General features: G+C 48.1%; 1 protein-coding gene and 1 non-coding gene across 2 annotated transcripts in view; one reads left to right on the forward strand and one right to left on the reverse strand.

Moving 5' to 3' along the window:
- The window catches only part of LOC144120044 (uncharacterized), a 92,342-nt gene that overhangs the window by 12,001 nt on the left and 56,149 nt on the right, over positions 1 to 24,192 (reverse strand). The window lies entirely within an intron of this gene.
- Positions 3,352 to 3,425, forward strand: TRNAS-CGA (transfer RNA serine (anticodon CGA)). The gene has a single exon. It is a non-coding gene; the product is annotated as a tRNA-Ser (tRNA).

A 24,192-nucleotide genomic window follows, 5' to 3' on the forward strand; every position in this document is an offset into this window, starting at 1 on the left:
GGTTTCTAATATCGCTTGTCATGTTCACCGCCTCCGCGATAAGTTCTAGGAGCGAAACTTTTTCCTCAACATGCATCTCGCCTTTCGTAGCGACGCAATGCAAGCTGTAAATTTTAAAGATGCTGACAAATGCCAAAGGATTATGCATATCCGACGGACGGACCTGTTGCATATTTGAAATGTCCTGAGTCGCATTCAGGCGCAAACACTTCGATAGCATGATTTGTGTGCGCTCTGCTTTGTGGTTGCATTAGAAACACCATAAAGAAAAATTGCCTTTGACCAGGAGATGAAGTCCGACAAGTAGCTCCCATTATCCTTTGCTGCCAGAGTACACATCACATTTGGAACGACGAACCATGACGTGCATTTTACCTTCATTGTAGATTCGGGCACCACTGGGTAGAGGCAGCGCAGGTTGCGGACAGGGCAGCGAGATATAGAAAGGAAAATTATGAGGTTGAGTTTAGGCGGCAGAAAGAATGCAGCGCTGATTGAAGAAGTTGAGTGATTGGTGCCTTTGCTGAAATGAGAAGCATGTGTTGGATATGGGCTGCCTATTTAAATTGAATAACAGGCATCCGATGGTCCGTTACGGTACGCAAGCGAATTAAGAGAGAAAGAAAACTTAACAGGAAAGGAGGGCACAGAGTTAGTTGAGCAGATCAGAGTAAGAAAATACTGTTTTACAGTGGAGGTGACTCGAGCTCCAGATCTTGGACGTTGACAGCGGTGAGAATGGCCCTCTCTTATTTCCTCAGTCTTCACCACTTACAATTCGCTCGGGCCATTGTGTTGCGCGGGCCAACTCAACTCTACAAGAATAACAAAGAAAATGGGGCCATTGAAACCCACCTCCACCTGAAACCAACACACTGTTCTTACTGTCTTCTATTTTCAGTACTCACTTCAGGCAAAAAAAAGGAAATGGGGAAGGGGAGGGATGTAGTTGGTGAGGAGGAGAAACACAAATTTTAGGCGAGACATTAGTTTCGCCGTAAAGATATGAGGCGATAGCGTTGATGAGTTAATGCCCATGTATAATTGGTCATTCTCAGCTTTACGCTTATAGATCCCTGGGAGTCGGTTCTCACAAGACTTCTTCCGCAATGGTGCAGCCGTTAAGGGATTCAACACGGCCCTGTGATTGCAGGCGCTGACACCGGTGCTTCTTATGCGACCCAAGTAGTTATTTCCGAGCAAGCTCTCGTAATAAATCAGTGAGTTTTCACCCCCCTGCCACGGTGATCAGTTTTCTCACAATCCGGTGGCAGGTTGTGATTACGCCACAAGGTCAAGTGGCCTAGGTGGCCCATCTCGGTTGCGTCTACGGCTCACAACGCCGACGCCGGGTTTTGTGGGTAGCGGAGCCCTTGACGCTCTTGCGCTAAGAGGAAATAAAAAGGGGAAAAAGAAAAAGCCAAAAAGGAAAAAGTTTATGGAAGAGAAGAAGAAAGGGAACAGCAATGACAGGCAGTAAGCTGGAATAAAACAAACCATGGTATTAAAATCATCAAAGGAACATTCCAAGTTCAAACCTCATATAGTAAGCAAGGTAGACACTAGAGGCGCTCACATATAAAAGGAATTTCAATACTTAAATAACAAAATCTGAAACCCATAAAAGGGCCCTTCCACTGAAGAACACTAGTTTATGAATAATGGCGCCTTCACTAAACTGCGACAATCAAACTCATAACGACACAAATTTATCAAACCCCAGCAAATTGGAGCAAATCGCAGCCTAACAGTAATAAACTAGTACAGCAAAACACGTGCCACAAGTGAAGACTGCAAAGCGTCGTCAAGCCTAGTTCATAAGGAGATCATCCTGCTCACAGGAAGGCTCTCCAGCAGAGCAGTAATTCTTCACGGCCCAATAACCACCACTTCCGCTCGAACAGGCATTTCCCCCCACCCCAAGCCATCATCCTCTTTTTATGACCAAAAAAATACACACACTGATGAAAATGGCGCCACTATTCACTTCGACAACAGCACTTGCACTAGTCAAAACCCCAGACAGCAAAAATACGAAACGCCTATATAATAAATCCAATACCTCACGCTCAAACAAGCCATATAATTGGTTCACACCGGAAAACATCAGAACTATCATATCCATTACTCTTACTCTCCAGAATAGAAGTGACGATCAACAAAACGAACATAAGGGGGTTTGGGAGTAATCAACTTTTAGGTTGTTTTGCAGAGCTGTGATCCCAGTTCACCTCAAGAGTGGGTAGGACAAAGAACTGTGAAGTATACGACGCACCCTCTGCCCGCAAACTTCTCGGTGACAAACTATCACGAGCACTTCCTCAAGCCAGGGTTCCACAGCGTCTTCTATCTGTGACTAGTGTAATTTTAGCAGTCAGCACAGTAAAAAAAGAAACGTTACCATTCGCTATGACTTGCCGTTTTACTATTCCCGTTGAGTCATCCTCTGTAACTGGCTTTGGCTAGACCACTAATACTTTATTTCAATTTTAATATCTTTGTTACGCAAAATTCTTTTTTTGGAGCTGTCCCTTTCTTTTATACTTAATTGGTTTAAGCAATTTGTAATTAAGCAGCGCAGGAAGTGAGGCTTTTATTCTATTTATGGGATTCTGCATAATAAAATAAACCAAAATGAAGCATGGAGATCATTGTGGGTGGGGGGCATTTTTGTTGCAGCGTATGTAACCCGTTTTTTGGTCTTTATGATGACCACAGTTTGGCCAGGAGCGGGCTAGCAACATTAAATCATTAGACTGAAATTCGTAGTGAGAGATGATTAAAATGAAGAATTAAAGAAATACAAACTGGCCCCGGTTGTACTAGAAACCATGCTAAGCGAAAAGCACAGGTTGTGCTCGAGTATTTACCTGCAGATAAATACGACGCAGTGAGAAGCCGCATTCTCAGATAATTAATCTTGAGAATGTTTGGTCCAATTATAAAATTTTCTAGGTACATTTTATGCATTCGGCAAATCTAGCAGATATGTAAAAAATGATGACGGAGATAGCAGTCCCAGTGTCTCAAAAAGGCTTCATGGAACAAGAAGGGGATCAACGAGGGTTTAATATGCGAGGACAATCATATTATTCCGGTTATCAAGCGTTTCAATTTCCTTTCGTTGTCGTGTATAATTAAGTCTGCCTGTCATACACTGGAGACCTCGGAACAGAGCAACTATATATATATTCCGCCCTCGCCGTTAGATGACGTTCCACGTCACACTCGCTGTATTACAGGACGTGCTACGTCCGCCGCAATGGACGAGGGTGGCGCTGGTGAACACTCTCGAGGTTCGCTTACACCAAATGAACATAAATACTCACAAGAGCAGCAGATTGGACAGCCGTCGCCGTAGCTCAGTTGGTAAGAGCGCCGGACGCGATATTCGGAGGTCGTGGGTTCGGATCCCACCGGCGGCATGGTTGTTTTTTTCTGCTGCTCTATAATTAATTTTCTTTAAGCGATTTATTAATCTAAGTACTATAATATCCCACTGATAAGCACAACACATAAAATAAAATAAAAAAACATCACCTATGCACCTTGGTTTCGGTGACTGTTAGCTCCCTTTATAGGTTTGTCAAACGGGCCCCTCATTTCATTTAACTTATCTGCTAATAGCTTAACGAGGGTCTCGGTTCTGGCAGTCTTGATGCCATAGGTAGCTTAAGAGGGCTCTCGCACAGTTTCCGCCCTCGCTGTTAGATGACGTTCCACGTCACATTCGCGGTATTACAGGACGTACTACGTCCGCCGCAATGGTCGAGGGTGGCGCTGGTGAACACTCTCAAAGTTCGCTTACACCCAATGAACACAAATACATACGAGAGCAACAGATTGGACAGCCGTCGCGTAGCTCAGTTGGGTTCGAAACCCACCGGCGGCATGGTTGTTTTTTCTGCTGCTTTTAATTATTTTTTAAAGGGATTTATTAATCTAAGTACTATAATATCCCACTGATAAGCACAACACATTAAAAAAATTCCCCTATGCACCTTGGTTTCGGTGACTGTTAGCTCCCTTATATATATATATATATATATATATATATATATATATATATATATATATATATATATATTGCGATGAGGCGGTGCGAAGCGAAAAGTCGGAAAGTGCGGTGGTCACCTTACGAAGACGACGGCAAAGAGCTTCACTGATGACTGATACGGCAGCGCCCGTGTCGACTAGAGCGAGTACTGCGACGCCGTCGACAAACACTTGAATTACGTTAGTGGGAGAACACCGAGGACTTGAAGAGTTCGAACCAAGCGCAGTTCTTGCCCCGGGAACTGCGACTGTTAGTTTCCCTCAACGGTGCCGGTAGAACGTCGGAGTGGGGACGGGGAACGGCGACGAGGGGAAGGTGATCGGCGAGCTGTGTACGTTTGATTGTCACGAGATACAAATTCGGAACTGGGCGGATTTCTCGGCGAGGGCTGGTCTGTATCGTAGGAGTAGTTCCATAGTTCAGGTCGAGAAGGTGGAAGGCGTTGGCGGCAAAGGCGTGCGACATGGCCCGGCAGCCCGCAAGAGTAGCAGATTGGTCGGTTGTCCGCGGTACGCCAAGGGTTCGTAGGGCGTTGGCGTACCCTTGGAATAGGGACATGGAATGCAGACCCAGGCAAAGGCGAAGGAAGGTTGGAAGGAGCGGCCTGGTAGGAAAGAGATGCTGATGGCATGAGCGGCCTGGCCGCAACTTGGGCGTAAGTCAGTGGTGCCGTTACTTGCGCTGGCACGGGGCTGGGCGGCAGCACAGGGCTGGGCGGGAGCATGGAGCTGGGAGGAAGAACGTCAGCGATGTGATCTTGAACGGCACGCCGTATGGTAGGGGCCAAAGACGGAGCCATGTCAGGAACAAGGCGGCCACTATCCTGTAACTGAGGGACCAGCGATAGCTGGCGGGCGACCTCTTCTCGAACGAAGGCTTTGATTTGCTGAAGTAAAGGGCTGTCCTCTGATGGGGTAGAACCGCCCAGCGCAAGTGTAGAGATGGCGTCGTCTCTAACACCGGACCGCCGGGTAGAAGCGCGCTTCTTACGAAGCACGTCGTAGCTCTGGCAAAGCTTGATCACGTCACTCACCGTGGCAGGATTTTTTACCCAGAGCATTTGGCACGCGTCGTCAGAGATGCCTTTCATGATGTTCTCGATCTTATCCGCTTCAGTCATTAGCGGATCGACACGCTTGCATAGGTCCACGATGTCCTCTATATAACTAGTGAACGACTCATCGACTTGCTGAGTGCGCTCACGCAAGCGTTGTTCTGCCCGGAGCTTGCGAACTGCAGGGCGGCCGAACACTTCTGCAAAATTCTTTTTAAATGCAGACCAAGATGGCAGGTCTGCCTCATGGTTGCGAAACCAGAGGTTCGCCACGTCAGTCAGATAAAAGATTACATTGCTTAGCTTGATAGCGTCGTCCCATCTGTTGTAGCTACTGACGCGCTCATATGCCGCCAACCAATCGTCGACGTCCTGGTCGGCTGTGCCACTGAAGAAGCACGGATCACGCTGCCGTAGAGCTCCAGAACACAGCACGGTGGTTGGGAGGGGCGACGATGTCGTGGCAGTGTCATCCGGCATGCTGGAAGCAGAGGGTAACGTGCGGCTTCTTAGTTCCAGGGTGGACGGGAACGTACCCAGCAGCACCTGCACCAATTGTAGGGGTGTGTTTATTCGGTGAACCCAGATGATTCCAGCCGCTCAGGGGAGACTCGCAGCGAAGCGTCAGGCGTGGCGAAAGAGCAAGGCAGCGAACAACTTCTTCGTCCTTGAGAGCGGCAGCACGCGACGCATGTCAGTGGTTATATCGATGAAGATTACCACACTACAGTTTCTGAATCGACGCCACTCTCGGACGCCGCCCAGTATGCAGAAGAATGCCGTCAGCTCGCTCGTTCGCTCACAAAGGAAAATCAATGGCAACAAAAACACCATCGTGACACTGGTGAGGCGCCTTCATATGCGCCCAACTCCCTGGTGTGGCTCTGGGTTCCTGCCACAACCGCCGGCCTGTCAAAGAAGCTTCTTGCTCGGTATCACGGTCCATACCGAGTGCTTCAAAAAACATCTCCTGTGAACTACGTAGTTGAGCCCGTTACGCCATCTGCGGACTTGCGTCGCCGTGGACGCGAAATAGTTCATGTGGACCGAATCAAGCCCTACTACGATCCGTCTGTCCTTTCGGCACCATGAGTCGCCAGGATGGCTCCTTCTCTGCCCGGGGGGGAAACTGTAGTGTGGTAATCTTCATCGATATAACCACTGACATGCGTCGCGTGCTGCCGCTCTCAAGGACGAAGAAGTTGTTCGCTGCCTTGCTCTTTCGCCACGCCTGACGCTTCGCTGCGAGTCTCCCCTGAGCGGCTGGAATCATCTGGGTTCACCGAATAAACACACCCCTACAATATATATATATATATATATATATATATATATATTACCTCCACTGCAAGAGTCTGCTCTAAATGTTCCAGGTCTTGCGTGCAATCCCAACAGCATCTTTACTCATCAAGAATTGTACACCATACGACCCTTGTTTGCAGGAGAGCTTTCTTGCGGTAAAGAAATCGCTTGAAAAAGATGCAAAGTTTTTATTTTCTTTTATTGACAAAACACGACCAAATCCAAGAAAAATCCAAGAGAATCCAAGAGAAAGGGCACCGCTAGTCATGGTCTATTGATGCGCCCTGCTGTCCTGATAAACAGGGAGCAAAAAAAAAAAAAAGGTGCGAAGAGCTTGTATAGCTGCGGTTAATATTATTGCTTTTACCTGAACGGCCTCGATTCACATGCTGTTGTACCGCTGTATAATATGTACTTTTTGTTTTCTCTATTTTGCCCTTCCTGCTATGATCCCGATTCGGACAGACCGTATTTATAAACTTATTCCACAAGTCACACGAAGACATATCTTTTCTGCTATTTTATTGACACAAAACGAGAAAAGACATAGTAGAAAACACTGCAAAATCGTTAAACCACTGGCTGCAATGCCCTGCAGGCCCAAAAAGCAGGTAGAAAATAAAATGGGAAGAGCTTGCATAGCTACGCCTGATGCCATAGGCGTGACTAGAGAAGTGCAGTATAAAAAAAATGTCCATAAAGGCTTAGAGCAATGATGCAAGTGAAAGTACAAGACGATCACTAGGAAAAGCGCGATGAAAAGGCCACGTGACGCAGCGTGGAAGTGGCGCAGCAGTCGCCGAAAACGCGAACGAAAGCACAAGTACACCCAGAAGGAAGTGTCAAACTGGCAAAGGGCGAACGAAAGTGCGGCGAGACACCCTGTACCCTTCACCTCACTCACGCTTTCACGGCATTGTCTCTGCAGATACCAACGACCGGCTGCCTTGAGCACGAGAGTCGCGCTTATCACAACAGTGCATATGGCTATGCCTGATCATTGTTCTACAAAATCCTGCATCGGCATGCTTGCGAGTAATGTCCGGGCAGGGAGGAAAACACGCCACACAAAACACTTTGGGAAGCGCACAAGGCGCAGTTCCATACCAAGAGACGCTCTAAACGGTGAGGTTCAACTGGAGCGCGGACTAGTACACTAGGCGCTGTTTTCCACCGCGGTTATGACATCCCGCCCTCGTGCAGGCAGCCTCGCCGGAGCCGTGCTGTGAGCCGTTCCCAACCTCACCTCTCTGCTGGAGCATCTCTGTATAATTGGCAGCGGGTGTCGCCGCAGCGCTGGTCCATTGCAGACGCTTCCATGACTCTGACGCTTCGATCTGTCACTGTCCACTCCGCGTCTGAAATTTCTTGCCCGCCCAAAGCAGAAAACGCGTCGGTATAGTCGATGTCGATGGGAACAGCTCCTCTGTACTGGCCCAGGCATCCAATCCCGGCTCACCAGCTAGTCCACTCCGCTACCGGGGTCGGAGACAGCACGGCTTCCATGGCGGGCGACCGTGCGTCGGTCTGCGCTGAGGGGGAAGGCGCCGCCGTCGTGTTGGCCACTCAACGCGCCTTTCGTACGCGGTACAAGACGCGGCCATCTTTTTCTCGTCATTCCGCATCAGACTGCAGCTGTTTGTGTACGAGTGGTCGTTGACGGGAACTCGCATGACCGGGAGAGCAGTCGAGCTCCGCGATGTTCCGCTGTCGGCTCGGGTTCGACCTGCGCCCACGTCTCGCTCTCCACGCTGACCTCCGTGGTGAGGGCGGCCAGCCAAGGTCCAGCGGGGCGTCGCGGCGCCGCACCGAAAGCCAGCGGCGGAGGTGGTGTCGCCCCCACCTCCGCCGCCAAGGCTTCGGGCGCAGCGTCAGCGCTCTGGGTGTTCTGCGATTCGCGTGCCCTCGATCGACGTCAACTTCTTTGTCAACGACGCCAGAGTCGCCGGTGTCGCATACCTCTATCTTCTCTCAGTAGTTGCGCATATTATTGCCAGAGCTAGCTTATGGGCACAGTGCTGATTTTGCAAACTGCTGATTTTGCAAAACAGCGTCATAGTCTTTGTTTTTCGGCATTCGGTTCTTTATTGTTCTTACACACAAGCGATGCATGGGCTGTGGAGCGAAAAAAGCGCAGTGTCTTTCTTTCTTTTATTATTTCAACCGAAAAGTTCTTGCATGTCTTATGAGCATGAATGTTTTTCATGAGGGGTCTTGAGCTTCTTCGAAAACCTTTCCTTCTTTATTTCATTTTACTCCAGCTTTAACGCCAGCCCGTCCGAAGTGCTAGAATGAGAGCGAATAAAGGCGCAGCTGTAATATTGCAACTTTTGTTATAGCTCACATGACCTTAAGTAGACCTTAATATCACAGTCACCGTTTGGCTACAGAAGCCAAAACCGAAACTGGGAATAAGATTTGAATTATGACATTTTTTTAAAGAGTGCAGGCAGTGTCACATGGACATTTTTACTTACTGATCCTTGCAAAATACTGCAAAGAACGGATTAACGACTCTCTCTTCCAATTACTTAACCCAATTCGGATCTTCATCTATTTTCTTTTCTGTTGAAATACGTTCAAGTAAAAGATTTCTAGTTTAATAATTTTATGAACTGAGTCTTTCTCCATTACGCACCGGACTGGCTCATTCCCTCTAGCGTGACGTCAGTGGCAAATTGTTTTTGATTGTATTGGCGCCTGAGCTTTGCAACCCGCTCCAGTTGACCTAATTAGTATTGTCGTCGAGCATGTTGACACGCAGTGTGACCGTACGTGACTTTAAGGATGACCAATTATGATGCTTATGATGATCTACACCCTTCTGCTTTGTTCCAGTGTGGTACGCTCTGCCACCTGTTCTTTCCCGCACTCCGCCCATCAGTGCGTCGACCAATACACCGTAGCGAATGGCGAGGTCTCTGTTGCGTTATCTGTTATCAGTGAGGGCACCTAATCTCTAGGATATACAATTTATGGATAAATACCAAAAACAGTTTAAGAAAGCTTGAAACAAAAGATTACCGGCAATCAGTAAGAAAACGTAATGTGAGGGTGAGCCATGGCGTGGACGAAGTAGACGTGTGTGCCACTTTTCCTACAATACCGAAACTGCCGACGATGATGTTGCTTGCCGATCTTATGTGCATGGACAGCAGTCTGAGGATGTCAAGCAGGGACCAAGAATGCGGTCTAGATGGGGGAGGTCTCCTAGGCACTCAGGTTTTGTGAAATGTTTATAGGCAGACATAGCAGGCCCTTTGCCTTCGTGCGGTGACTGTCGGCATGTCGGCAGGGTGCGCACACTGCGAAGGTGCCGACCGTCTCGCTCTGGACGGAGGCGACTCTTGGCACTCAGTTAACTACTTGAGCTTCTCGAAATGCGCCTCGCTCTCTGCGCAGCCGTTAAAGGGACACGTTAAAGGGACTCCGTCTAAATATTGCTCTCAGCAGAAATTGACTCCCTTTTTCTTTTTGCCTATGTTGACTTGCGTCTAGTAACAAAATACGCATTTGTCGGCGAAGATATTAAACTCGGTCAGTAGATTCAAACCTGGCGCAACTTACCGAAAAAGACGGGTTGCCATCGTTTCTAAGTGGACGGTGGTGCATCGTTTTATCTAGGATCCGATGCCGGCGCATATATTTTACATGCGAAATCGACCGGTGATTGTGACGCCTGTATTTCGTTTTACTGGTATTTTATAGCTGATAAAAGCTGCTCTGTTTTCTAGGATTGATTGATTGAAAACATCATTATTTACATAATATTCGTAGAAGATGTGGGTGGGCCGTCTAGTCCGGTAGTCCGCTGGCTATAGCGGCTGCGCTGGCCCTCCCCACCAGTCAGTGCTGACGGTCAGAATCATCGCCGAACAGAAGAGCCTCCGACTGCTCCTCTGAGGTGTTTGGAATGGGGTCAAATATGGGATTAACTTGGCATTCCCACACTATGTCGTAAAGGTTAGCTACTTCCCCACAGTGTGGGCACTGCGGAGAGTATAGTGTAGGACACCACTGGTGTAAGTTAGCTGGTGTTGGGCATCTGCTAGTTTTGTAGTCTCCTAAGGGTGTTGTCTTCTAACTTATTGAGGGATTTATTTGGTGTTGGGTACTACTTCCTGGCTGTTCTGTAACGCGCGAGATTGTCAGCATGCACTGCGAAAGCTATTAGGTCGTAGCAACCTTGATGATCATCAGGGGGAGACGCCTGGTAAAGAAGAGCTCGGGCATGCCTGTGAGCGGCTTCGTTTCCTCCTGGTGGTTCCAGGTGACCGGGAAACCGGATGACTGAGGCTTGGCTGAGTGGATGCTTAATCAGCAATGACAGCACTGACCTGTGAATTAATCCAATATTGAAGTTGCGACAGGCGTTCTGGGAATCACTGAGCACAGCGGCGTTGGGATTCGATGCTATAGCTAATTCAATCCCTGCTTCTTCTGCGTGAGTCGGGTTTGATATTTTCATCGAGGCGCAGTTCACCACCGATTCTGAAGGCGTTGCGACCACAATAGTCATCACTCCATTCTTTGGTCCTGCGGCGTCCACGCAAAGGGTGTTGGGTTGCTCGCCTCATTTCTTCTGCAGGGCTTCCCTTCTAGCTTTTCTCCTTTCGATGTTATATGCGGGATGCATATTCCACAGAACGGGGGACACGTTGATGCGTCTCCTCACATCGCGTGGTACCTCTTTCCTTTGGTCTATCGTATAGGGCAGATTAGTGTGGATCTTCTCGAGCAGATCTCTGTATGGTTTTGTGAGTGCGAGCCCATTGAGTTGTGAGAACCACTGTGCTTCCCACATCTCTTTAAGGGTATTATATACTCCTAGAGCCATGAGCTTTGCCATTGGCGTGGAGTTTGGGAGCCCCAATGCCGTCTTGTGGCTTTCCTGATAAGTGTCTCCAAATTTTCAATTTCGGACCTGGAGAGGTTAAGGAATGCCGTCCCGTACATTATCTGAGAGATCACGAAAGCTCGCACTTAGCGGATGGCGTCCCTTTCCTTCATGCCATGGTGCTTATTTCTGACACGATGAATCATCCGGAGGATTTGCTCGGTGGATGTTGTAAGCTTCTTCATAGTGATGGTGTTCTGTCGCCCCTGCGGGATATACTGCCCTGGGATCTTGATCTCCGTGGGTTTCTGTACTGGGTGCTTGTCTATATACACCGCGATGTTCTGCGCTAGGGGTGTCGTCGAGTTCTTCAGGATGAGCAACTCGGACTTTTCCGGAGCACACTGGGCGCCTCTCTCTCTGGCGTACCGGTCCACCGTGTCCGCTGCTGCTGCTGCTTGCTGCTTGTGCAACTCCCCGAGTTTCAACAGACAGTGATAAGAATGGTACCTCTGGGATTAGAACGCGGTACCCAATCAATGCAGGCTGACTTCTATCCCTCCTGAGTGTTCCTCTAAAGCAGCGGAATTTTTAGCGTAAACCACAAGCAGTGCTAGGTGGCGCATAGGACGAGTATTGTCCTCGGACTGCAACGACACAACTTTGTGCGATGCAGCTGCCTTAAAAACAAATCAACACATCTCTGACAAAGTGAAGCCCCGGTAGTTGTAGTAGAAAATATTTATTGACAATTCAAAATAATGACGAAGACGTCTGCTGCGTGTGGTGTCCTCATTTCAGGACTCCAATGATCTTTGCGGTCTTTCTTGCCTAGAACAGCAGGTTAGGCTGGCTCGTCTGGCAAAGCGTGTGAAATCGCGAGTGCAAAAGAAGCCTGCGCTCGGCGCGCGGTGCAGGCTATAGTGCTCCGCTATTGCTGCTTGACAGACTGCATGATATTGTTTGTTTGTTTTTTTTGCAGATGTGTGCATCAGCCGTGAAGCAATGGCAACAATATTGCTCATATAATCCTCCGGCACCCGATAGATGGCAAAATAAAAATCAAAACATAAATTTGTCGCGCCAAGAAACCAATGTAAACAAGAGGGGAAAAGTGTGAACTTTTTTTCCAGAGTTCCTCAGAAATAACAGAATAAAACGTTACCCCGTAACTTCGATACTTGAACAACGGTGAGAGACTGCGATTAATGCAACGCATACAACGTTGGATTCTAAGCAGCGTTACACGCGGGAGCGATTTGAAGCGGTTCTTATTGCTGGGCAGACTTTATATAGTCGAACTAATACATGAGGTTTCACTAAGAACCACTAACAGAAGCAAACTGACTTCATTGTGCTACACTTTTCTAAAACATTCGATCGTGTATCACATAAAAAACTAATTATAAAGTGAAAATCAACAATAGTCGAAGGACTAATCATTAACTGGATCAAAGACACTGGACTAATCGATCACAGTTTGTAGAATTTAACCGCGAAAAGTCGAGCATAACTGAAGTTACGGCTGGTGTACCTCAGGCCAGGGATCTCGGTATTTTATTCATGTCTTCATCAATGATTCACCTGCTAGCATTCTTATTAATATGAGGCTTTTTGCAGATGACTGCATATTGTACTATGAAATTAATTCGCCTGAAGACCATGTAAAAATAAAAAAATGGACTACATTCGCTTATAAGAATGCCGCGCTAAATGGCAAATGAGTCAATATCGGAAAATCAGCCCACTTACCATTTACCAGGAAACAATGTGTCCGACTTTCCATACACACTAAACAAAATTACGCTTCTCGCAGTTACACAGAATAAACACCTTCATTTAATTTTACCATCGGATCCTAAATTGTACTCTCACGTGTACTTCGTTGCGTCATCAGCACTAAAACGACTTTTCTTTCTCAAGAGGCGCCTCCCAGACACGCCGTCAGACATTCAATAAATTTAGTGCAATACCTTTGCAGACGCGTACCTAAATATGCAAATGTAGCCTGGTTTGCGTTTATAGATAAACTAATAAAGAACCTAGAGAGAGTTCAGTGGAAGGCTGTAACGTTTATCAATAACAAATAAAGACAAACTGAGTCACCCAAATTAATGATAAACAACGCTGGAATACGCACGTTACAAAAGCGCGCCAGGCTTGCGCAACATAAACACTTCATCAGCTAATGTATAACATGATGCCACATAGATAGTACACAGTATATCTAAAAATCAGAAACAAGTATAACGAGACATAAACACTCACAATCACTGGAAGAATATCGATTAAACGCAGACTGTTTTAGGCGTTCATTTTCTCAGTTAGGCATTTGAGAACGACATAACCTACCAGCATGTGCAACTAGCTCGTCTTAGGAAAAAATTGATATATATGAAGCTTGCCAACTAGTTCTACATTGAGAATGATAAACATCATTTCGTCTGCTCCAATGCTCTACCTTAACTAAATTTGAAAATTGCTCTTCCTTGTGTACAATGGATCGTGTTGGTTTTTTAACATCTTTTACTGGGTACTCCCACGTTAGTCACCACCGGTTATTATTATTGCTATTAAATGAACAGCCTGTGTTCCCCGTACTTTTTCAGTGCTGTATATTATGTACTTTGTTTGTTGTTCTTTGTATTTTGCACTTCCTGCGATGATCCTGATAGTGACTGGCAGTATTTCTAAATAAATAAATATAGTCCAGAAGTCGCCAGAAGGCATGATAGCCTTTTCTGCTCTTTTCTTGACATAAAACGAGTAAATACATAATGAAAACACTTCACAATTGCGAAACCAAAAAATCTGCCGCTCGTTGCAATGCCCTCCAGCCCCAAAAAGCAGGAAGGAAACAAATTTGGAATATCTTGTATAGCTACGCCTGATGCCCCAGGCGCGATTAGAGAAGTGGAGGATAAAAAAAATGTCCATAAAGTCTTAGAGCAATGATGCAAGTGAAAGTATAAAAAGATCACTAGGAAAAGCGCGATAAAAGGGTCACGTGACGCAACGTGGAAGCGGTGTAGCAGTCGCCGAAAACGCGAACGAAATCACTAATTCACCCAGAAGGCAAAGTCAAACTAGCAAAGGGCGAAAGTAAGTGCGGCCAGACGCCTTGAACCCTTCGTCTCGCTCACGCTTTCACGGCATTGTCGCTGCAGATACCAACAACCGGCTGCCCTGAGGACGAAAACCGCCCCTATCACAACAGAGCGCATGGCTATGCCTGATCATTGTTCCGCAAAATTCCGCATCGGCATGCTTGCGAGCAATGCGCGAGGAGGGAGGAAAAGACGTCACAGAAAACTCTGGGAAACGCACAAGGCGCAGTTCAACACTAACGGACGCTCTAAACGATGAGGTTCGACGGTAACGCGGTCTGATTACTCTGGGCGCTGTTTTCCACAACGGTTGCGACGTTCCGCCCTCGAGCAGGCAGCTTCGCCAGAGCCGTGCTGAGAGCTGTTTCCCATCTCACCTCTGTGCTGGATCACCGCAGTGCAACTCGCCGCAGGAGCGGCCGGAGCGCTGGTCCATTCCGACGCTTCGATGACTCTGGCGCTCTGCTCTGTCGCTGTCCGCTCCGCGTCTGAAATTTCTTGCCCGCCAAAAGCAGAAAACGCGTCGGTATAGTCAATGTCGATGGGAACAGCTCCTCTGTACCGGCTCCGGAATACAATCCCGGCTCACCAGGTAGTCCACTCCGCTACCTGGGTCGGAGACAGCACGGATTCCATGGCGGGCGACCGTGCGTCGGTCTGCGCTCAGGGAGAAGGCGCCGCCGTCGTGTTGTCCACTCACCGCGCCTTTCGCACCCGGTACGATACGTGGCCATGTTTTTCTCGCCATACCGCATCAGGCTGCAGCTGTTTGTGCACAAGTGGGCGTGGACGGGCACTCGCATGACCGGATGGGCAGTGGGCAGTCAAGCTCCGCGATGTTCCGCTGCCGGCTCGGCTTCGGCCTCCGCCCACGTCTCGATCTCAACGCTGACCTCCGTGGTGAGGGCGGCCTGCCAAGGTCCAGCGGGGCGTCGCGGCTCCGCACCGAAAGCCAGCGGCGGAGGTGGTGTCGCCCCCAGTTCCGCCGCCCAGGTTTCGCGTGCAGCGTCAGCGCTCTGGCAGGCAGGCGAGGCAGGCAGGTGGACGGGTGGGTGGGTGGGTGGGTAGGTAGGTAGGTTGGCCTCAAACAATGCTGGCACTTAACCACTGCGGGGAAGTGGCCAAGACACAGGCGGTGAATTGCTGGATACAGGAAAGTTTTGACGGGAAAAGGAGTGGTAATAGCATGTATGGAAGACGCAAGGACTGGGGTACTGCTAACTTGGTTGCTCTGCGATGCGCGTGCCCTCGATCTGCGTCATCTTACTTGTCAAAGATGCCAGTGTCGCCGGCGTCACTACCTTTGAGAGGCCATCGGACCAGTGGGGCCAGATCTGTCTTTGTTTTGTTAATCTTCGCTAAGTAGTTGCGCAAAGATATTGACACAGATTAGTGGCATAGTGCTGATTTTGCAAAGGAGCCGGGCTACATTGTCCTTTGTTTTCGGCATTCGGTGCGTATTTTTCTTCCACACAAGCGATGCACAGGCTGTGCAGTCAGAAAAGCCCAGTGCCGTTTTGCTTCGAATATTTCCTGCCAAAAGTTCTTGTTTTGCTGCTAAAAATGTGTGCCAGGATGAATTGTTTGCATGAGGGGCATTCCACTTTTTCAGAAAACTTTTGTTTTTTGTTTTATTTCAGTCCTGCTTTAACCCCATGCTGTTCGAAGAGCTATACTGAGAATGAATAAAGGCGCCGCTGTAATATCGTAGTTTTTGTTACAGCTCACGTGACCTGAAGAAGACCTAAACGTCACAGCCACCGTTTTGCTATTGAAACCAAAACTGAGACTAGGAATAAGATTTGAATTATGACTCTTTTTTACAGAGTGCAGGCAGTGCCACGTGGTCATTTTTATTTTCTAATCCTTGCGAAACACTACAAAAAACGGGCAAACGGCTCTGTCTTGTATATATTTAACAACATTCTGATCTTTGTTGTTCTGTTGAAGTACGTTAAAATAAAATTATTCTCGTATTATAATTTTATGAACTGAGTCTTTCTCCATTACGTACCGGACGGGCCCATTCGCTCTAGCGTGACGTCACTGGCAAATTGTTTTTGATTGTATTGGCACCACAGCTTTGCGACCCGTTCCAGGTGACCTAATTGGCAGTGCCGTCGAGCATGTTGACACGCAGTATGACCGTACCAGCCATAAAGGTGATCAATTAAGATGATGATGACGGATGCCCTTCTGCTTTGTTCCAATGTGGTGCGCTCCGCCACCTGTGCTTTCCCGCAATCCTGTCATCATTGCGTCGACCAATACACTGCAGGGAATTGCTGGGTATCTGTAGCGTTACCTGTTATCAGTGAGGCCACTTAATCTCTTGTATATACGGTTCGTGTTCGAATGCGAAGAAGTGCTTAAGCAAGCTTAAAACAAAACATTACAGGCAATGAGTAAGAACCCATAATGTGAGGGTGGACAATGATGTGGACGAAGTCGACGTGTGTGCCACCTTTCCTACGGGTATGTGTCATCGTATTTGAGGCAACAACAACAAAAACAACGATACCGAAGCTGCCGACAGTGTCGCTTGGCGAATCTTATTTCATGGAACAGCAGGGAGCAACAATGCGGACTAGATGGGGGAGGTCTCCTAGGCATTCAGGTTATGTGAAATTGTTGTAGTCAGACACAGCACGCCCTTTACGTTCTTGCGGGGACTGTCGGCAGGGTGTGCCCAGTGCGATGGTGCCGAAATTCTCGCTCTGGACGGAGGCGACTCTTGGCACTCAGTTAACTACTTGAGCTTCTCGAATTGCACCTCTCTCTCTGCGCAGCCGTTTATGGAGTATGGTAGGGTAAACACCCCAAAAAATCGAATTTGTCATTTTGTCACAGAAAAATTGACTGCACTACGGGAAACAAAAGTGCGGAATTGCGGTCTCGAGCGGCAGCTCAAAGCGTTTTAAACGTCGCGCCGAAGTGGGTCGTGCGCCCTGGCGTTTAAAAATGACGGGTGGAGTTCGCAGGCCGGTTTTTTTATCGCTGTTCTTCGCGGTCTTCTTCATTATAGAGTGTTTTTTTTTGGCTTGGGTGTGTTTATGGCAAGTAATTGGTGCGTACTAAAAGATATCTTGTTGGAAATATTTACTTTTATAGAAGATATGCCGCTAGTGGTGCTCTTGTAGCGTGTTTCGTCTTTGTTATTGTTTCCAAATTTACGATCGTGATGACTTCAGTTTCGAGTTTCAAGCGTAGTACTTGCTCAGAAGATGGCACGATCAAAAATGGCAGATGGAAAATGGAGCATAAAGAGAACATTAGAAAATAATGGCTTCACTAGCAAGAAGGGCAGTGATAAACCGGCACGATGGTGTTGGGAAGTTCGCGACTGCGGCGAGCTTTTCGGGATCAGGTCGGACACCTTCTTGGCTAACGACGTGACATAAGAATTGCAGCTCCTCGTAACCCAAGTGGAACTTGTCGGGTTTAATGTGGGGCCCACAGATCGTATGGGCTGAAAGACGGCTAGGAAACGGCGTAGATGCTCCTCGAAGGTGACCGAAAACACGAACGCGTCGTCAAGATACACCAGGCGTGTTTCCCACTTTAGTCCCGAAAGCACAGTGTCCATCAACCTCTGAAATGTTGCTGGTGCCGAGCATAAACCGAATGGAAGAACTTAAACTTATACAATCCGTCGGGAGTGACGGATGCTGTCTTCTCCCGATCCCTCTCATCTACTTCGATTTGCCAGTATCTACTTTTGAAATCCATTGAAGAGAGGTAGCGTGCATTTCGTAGCCGATCAAGGAAATCATCGATGCGAGGTAGAGGGTACACGTGTTTTTTGGCCACTTGATTGATCTTGCGGTAGTCAATGCAAAATCGTAAGCCGCCCTCCTTTTTTTTAACAAGCACCACGGGGGAAGCCCGGGGACTCTGTGACGGCTGGATAGCGTCGTCTGTAAGCATTTCGGCCACCTGGCGCTAAATGTCTTCGCGTTCTGTCGGAGCCACACGGTAAGGATTTTGTTGAAACCGGTGAATGGCGTCATCCGTGATAATTTTTTGTTTGGCCAAAGGCGTTTCTCCGATCCGCGATTCTGAAGCAAAACAGTCTCGAAAGTGATCTATGAGATCCAAAAGGCGTTCCCGTTCTGAAGATGACAAATTTGGGCTCACATCGGCGACGGTTGCAGGCGCCTTGCTCACTGATCCTTCCTTTTGCAGCACAACACAGTCTTGCGCACTTGGGAGTCTGTCGAAAAAGGCCACAGTTGTGCCTTTCGAAATTTCCTGACGCTCGTCGCTGAAGTTTGGCAGGAGCACTTCGGTGTGCCCACTGGTCAAATTGACTAGCCCTCGAGCTATAGAAACACCTCGGATGAGTATCATGGTGACTGCCCGTTCGGCGACGCCCTCGCCGGTATACGCCACGTAGCACTTCACTTCAACAAAAGAGCATGAGCGCAGAGGTAATGTCACCGTCTCATTGCCGACGCGTAAGGAGGACAGTGGTACTTCCGCATAACCCAGGTCTTCATGATTTTTAGTGAAGGCAACGACATTGTCCCGAAAGCTGATTACAGCCCCATGAAAGCGTAAAAAGTGCATGCCCAAGATGAGGTCTGTGCAACAGTCAAAGAGAATAAGGAGGCTGCCAACGAACACTGCGTTTCCTATTCCTATCCGGGCAGTGCACTTCCCAGTCGGTGCCAGTAGCTGACCCCCAGCACTTCTTATTAATGGCCCAGTCCATTCAGTTTTTACTTTGTTCAGCCTGTCAGCCAGTTTTTGGCTAATAATTGAAAAATCCGCCCCGGTATCCACCAGAGCGTGTACCTCCAGCCCATCAATGCAAACTACGAGATCGGTGCTAGCAACGTCGTCTGGGTTGCTCGTCTTTTTCGGCATTTGCGGCGGAAGTGCGGTAAGGTCGGCGCTGTCAGTTTCGTCGTTGGGGCTGCTCATCTGGTGCGGTATCTTCGGCGGTAATGTAGGCGGTATTTTCGGTGGTAGTACGGCAGTGTCAATGTGAACAGCGGCGGCAGAATCACGGGTTGCGGTCGGTGGTTGCGGCGGTAGTGAGGGCTTTGAAACTTTTCGACTGGTTGCAACCTCCCCTCGCGAGATTGCGGCTGTTAATTTCCCCGGCGAGGGCTCGGGGTCTGCCGTCCGCTAACGTCAGCATTGCTACGACGCATCGGCGAAAAATAACGCTGTGGAGATGGGGAGCGGCGGCGCAAGCCCGGTGAGTCGGCTTCTCTGCTGAGCGGCGGGTCCTCGATTTGGGCACGGCCAGCGTCGAAATGGCGGCGAGCAGAACCAGGCGGAAAGACCTGTCGCTCTTGGCGGTAGCGGCTTTACCGATGGCCAGGTTGTCCGCAGAAGAAGCAGAGTGGTCGCCTGTCATAAGAGCGCCACAGGTCAGTTCGGCGCGGTTGAGAGCAGCCTGGAGGTGCCCACTGAGGACCCTGAAAGAATCGCGTCTACTGACGGCTCGGTGAGCTCGGTGGGGCGTGGACTGGCGGCGGGCGACGAAGGACTTCCGCATAGCTCACAGGTTGCAGCTTGCAGTAAGGTGCAGTGATGACGGCCATGCTGCTGTCAGGTTGTGGCACGTAGTATGATTCGCAAATGGCTGCCGCGTTGTCAACTGGGTGAGACTCGTGGTATGGTGCAGACGGTGACAGGGCGTACCGGAGCTCTTTTCTAACAACCGCAACGACGGCCTTGGGTGACTGAACGCTCGTAGACGTACTTCGCTGCAGCTCCTCAAGGACAATTTCTCGAATGAGTTCTCGAAGAGTGGTCCTATCGGTTGCAGTGTGCACCGCCGCAGTCATCGGAATATCGTTGAAGGGTCGGTCGTACTGGCGGCACCGTTCTTGGAAGGCTCGCTCTATAGATTTAGCGTCCTTGATAAACTCACTGACGCTTTGAGGTGGTTTGCGCACCAAGCCGGCAAACACCTGCTCCTTGACAACACGCATGAGATGCCGTATCTTCCTTTGCTCACTCATGTCGGGGAAGGCGAGCCATGTCTTCCGCAAACATAGATACACTTTCATTCGGCTTCTGGACGAGCACTTCAAGCAGGCGCAGAGCATGCTCTCTTCGACCAGTACTGACAAACGTGTCCACCAGCTGGCGGCGGAAGTCATTCCATGTGGACAAGCTGGCCTCGTGGCTTCCAAACCAAGTTCTACCACTATCCTGAAGGGCAAAATAAACGTTGCAAAGGTTCTGGTCTGCGCTCCACTGGTTGAACTTGGCCATTCGTTCAAACTGGTCGAGCTAGTCTTCCACATGTTCAAACGCGTTCCCGCGGAAGCACTCTGGCACCTTGTGGTTGTGAAGAGTCACCGGCGTAGGGGTGGAAGGTGCCATGGCTTGGGAGACCTGGCGAACTTTGACATTTGAAGAGTCGCCCGGTATATGGTTGCACTCCGGGGCAAGGCATAGACGGCGGCGGCTAGCGCGATGGACAGGCGTGTCGATGTCCGGGACCCGCTGCAGACTTCCGGAAGAAGTCCTGTACATACCGAGCACCTCCACCAGTGTCACGGCTCGGTAAAACCCCCGAGGAGAGCTGAAGATAAAAAAACAGTTTACTGGTCAACCGAAAAGTGTCCCCACGCGTTTCAGCTTCTTCCTCTTCCAGCCTTGCGCTCGTAGACCCATTCGTCATCTTTGGCGTCTTGCATTCTGCAATATTACGTTAAAACTAATGTGTACCGTTTACCCTACCATACTACGTTAAAGGGAAACTGAGGTTAACTCCGTCCAAACGTTGTTTTCAGTAAAATTGACTCCCTTGCTCCATTTGACTATGCCGACTTCTGTCCGGTAGCAAAATACGCATTTATCAGCGAGAAAATTCAAACTCGGTCGGTCGATTCAAACTCCGGGCAACCATACCGTAAAATACAGGTTGCCATTGTTTCAAAGTGAACGGTGGTGCAGCGTAGTCTCTGGGATCAGGTGGCGGGGCAAGCATTTCACATGCGAAATGGACCGGTGATGGTGACGCCTGTATTTCGTTTTACTGGTCTTTTCTAGCTGATATAAGCTGCTCTGTTTTCGATGGGAATGATACCTTTAGGATTAGAGGGCGGTAGCCATCAATGCAGGCCAACTGCTATCTCTTCTCAGTGTCACTTCAAAGCAGCGGAATTTTTAGCGTGGGCCACAAGAAGTCATATGCGTCTAATGAGACGAGTATTGTCCTCGGACTGCAAGGAGGCGACGTTGTGCGATGCAGCTGCCTTAAAAACAAATCACCAACTCTCCGACAAAGTTTAGCCCCGGTAGTAGTAGTAGAAAATATGTACTGACAATTTAAAATAAATATGAAGCCTTCTGCAGCGTGTGGTGTCCTCATTTCAGGATACGAATGATCTTGGCTGTCTCTCTTGCCTGGGACACCAGGTTATGCTAAATTGTCTGGTCAAGCGTGTGAAATGGTGAGCAAAAAAGAACTCTGCGCTCTGCGCTCTGTGGAGGCTACAGTGGTCTGCTATAGCCGCTTGATAGATGCCATGATATTGTTTGTTTGATTTTTGCAGATGAGTGCAGCAGCCGTGACGGAGTGACAACAATACTGCTGATATAATCCTCCGGCTCCCGATAGATGACATGTTTCTTTTTTTGAAGCGGTGTGCAACAATGTGTCGGCTCGCTGAATGTTCACTGCTCGTGGCTTGAACATGGAATGGCAGGACTTTCGTGCCGCATGGGCAATAAATGTCCTTTTAATGCCCAGCGTTGAACAGAAGAAACAGCTAAAATATTTTTTTTTGTGCCACTCTAAGTCGGTTTTGATCTTTATGTTTTCACCTGACCTGTTGTAAGACAAGGTCCTTTGAACATGGCAGTATAAAAAAAAGCTGCTGCGCTCACTTCTATTTGTGTGTTAAAAAGACTCCTTGAATGAGGCCGGTAGGCCAGCCGTCACATGCTGACAATAAAGGTGAGCGGCACGTGATTGCCAGCATGAGAGGAGGGCATTTTAGAGCCAGACATATTTTATTTCAAATCTCTCCAGAGCAAACAAAAAAAGCTGAATCCTGCATCTTCATAGCCCAGCAATACCTTGGGGACGTACGATTCAGAACAATAAGAAACAACCCTGGAAAAACTCCTCAGTGTGCAGTTGCAAAGAAAGCTTTTTGTTTCTGAAGCCATATTTATGTTTCTTTATGCACAGTATATGGTTGCTAGGGGTTCAGCTGCTTGAACAGCAAGGCAAATAAACAGCCATCGAAGGGGAATTAGGCACGGCTGCCACGTGCAACAAGATCCTGGCGACGAATTTTATTATGCTTTGAAGATTATCCGTTACGATAAACTTTTTATTCAACGCCTTCACAGAGTACTCGTGACTTTGTGTTGGATTTGTCTTTTGAACCAATCACACGTGGTTGTGCTCTCCGCAAGTTATGCTTGTTGAGAGACAATATGAAGAATGCTGTACCAACTAGCATAATTAAAGTACGCCTACATTGCGTAGGACCGGCACACGAAATGTAACATCAATATCTCCACGAAATTCAGAGACACGCAGTGCATTTTATTTAATACGGGTATGGTCATTGTAAAAAGTGATCGATCAACGTGTTTTCCTCTTAGCCATGTAGACGGGTACTTACGGGAGCCCTTAAGATGTAAATCTCTGTAAGCTAAGGAAGACCCTTGTCTTCGCCTTTCGGGGCCTTTTGAACCGTATGAGTGCCGTAAGAACTCCACTGTAAAGCTGGGAAGCAAACCCCTTGCTCGGTTACCTTTGGCAACGGGGGTACGTTAGCACTGATTCTGCATTCAAACTAAAGGCAGCCAAACAGAACTGGCGCTCCCCATCAAGACAGAAGCCCTTACGCCGAAAATTACAAATATTTGCTACTCAATTACAAACTCGTGCTTGGGCCTGTAGCACGTACAAACACCACCTTGCCCCCGGTATCATCCACAATTTTTAACCCTTTGCTTTGCAAACACTGACGTACAAGTTTTTCCTTTGTCCATAGCACAATCTCCAATTGGAATAACTAACCTGCTCGCTCTGTTCAACCCGCAGACAGGCTGGAATGATGTATTTATCGTCAGTAGAATATTCTGCTGTATCGACTTTTCTTCTGTATTTGATATGATGGCTTCAACTTAACTCACAGCATTCAAATCTTATGTACAGTCTTTGCGAAAAATATACAGCCCAATGGGTGCTCTTAAGCACCTTTGACAGTCCTAAGCTTGAGAGGGCTGATGACTTAAGTCCCTCTCTTCTTCGTGAGATTAGGGTTCCTGAGTATGCAATAGGAGCCGCGCTGAAGGGATGAGAAGCAGACCCCTTGGGCTGTATACTTTTGACAAAGGCCATACCTATTCTTTCCTTGCGGTGTTAGCAAATACATCAATTTGTTCTATGCAGGCGTGTTCACTGTTTTCGTTTATGTTATTTTATCTTTGCTCTATACCACTCCTGCTTGAACACTCGTATGAAGTATCTTACGAGTAAACAAAATATTTTCTGACCAGCCAACGCTGGCGGGCTTCAGTTTCTATGTTGTTATATGCTACGGACTTTTTCGTGCTTTATACTTTTCCGAGACGCTCCACATCCGACAGTTCGTGCGTTCTTTCAGACCAATTTAGTTAATGCTCGCCCCTGTTTAGTTGTTTGTGCTCATTTTTGACCATTCTTATTTAAAAGGGATTATTCATAACCTGCATTTTGCCGTACGCTTTCTAGCGGTCCGTTTTTCGCCTGAAATATTTTTCCAGTGCCGTAAAAATGGCTGCATTGAGATTTCATTTCAGTGATATTTCCTCAGTTCTTTTCCTATTGAATGGTAAAAGGGCTGCTTGGACAGAAGCGCTTGCA

Source organism: Amblyomma americanum, chromosome 1 (genome assembly GCF_052857255.1).
Source record: "Amblyomma americanum isolate KBUSLIRL-KWMA chromosome 1, ASM5285725v1, whole genome shotgun sequence".
NCBI classification, from domain to species: Eukaryota; Metazoa; Arthropoda; class Arachnida; order Ixodida; family Ixodidae; genus Amblyomma; species Amblyomma americanum.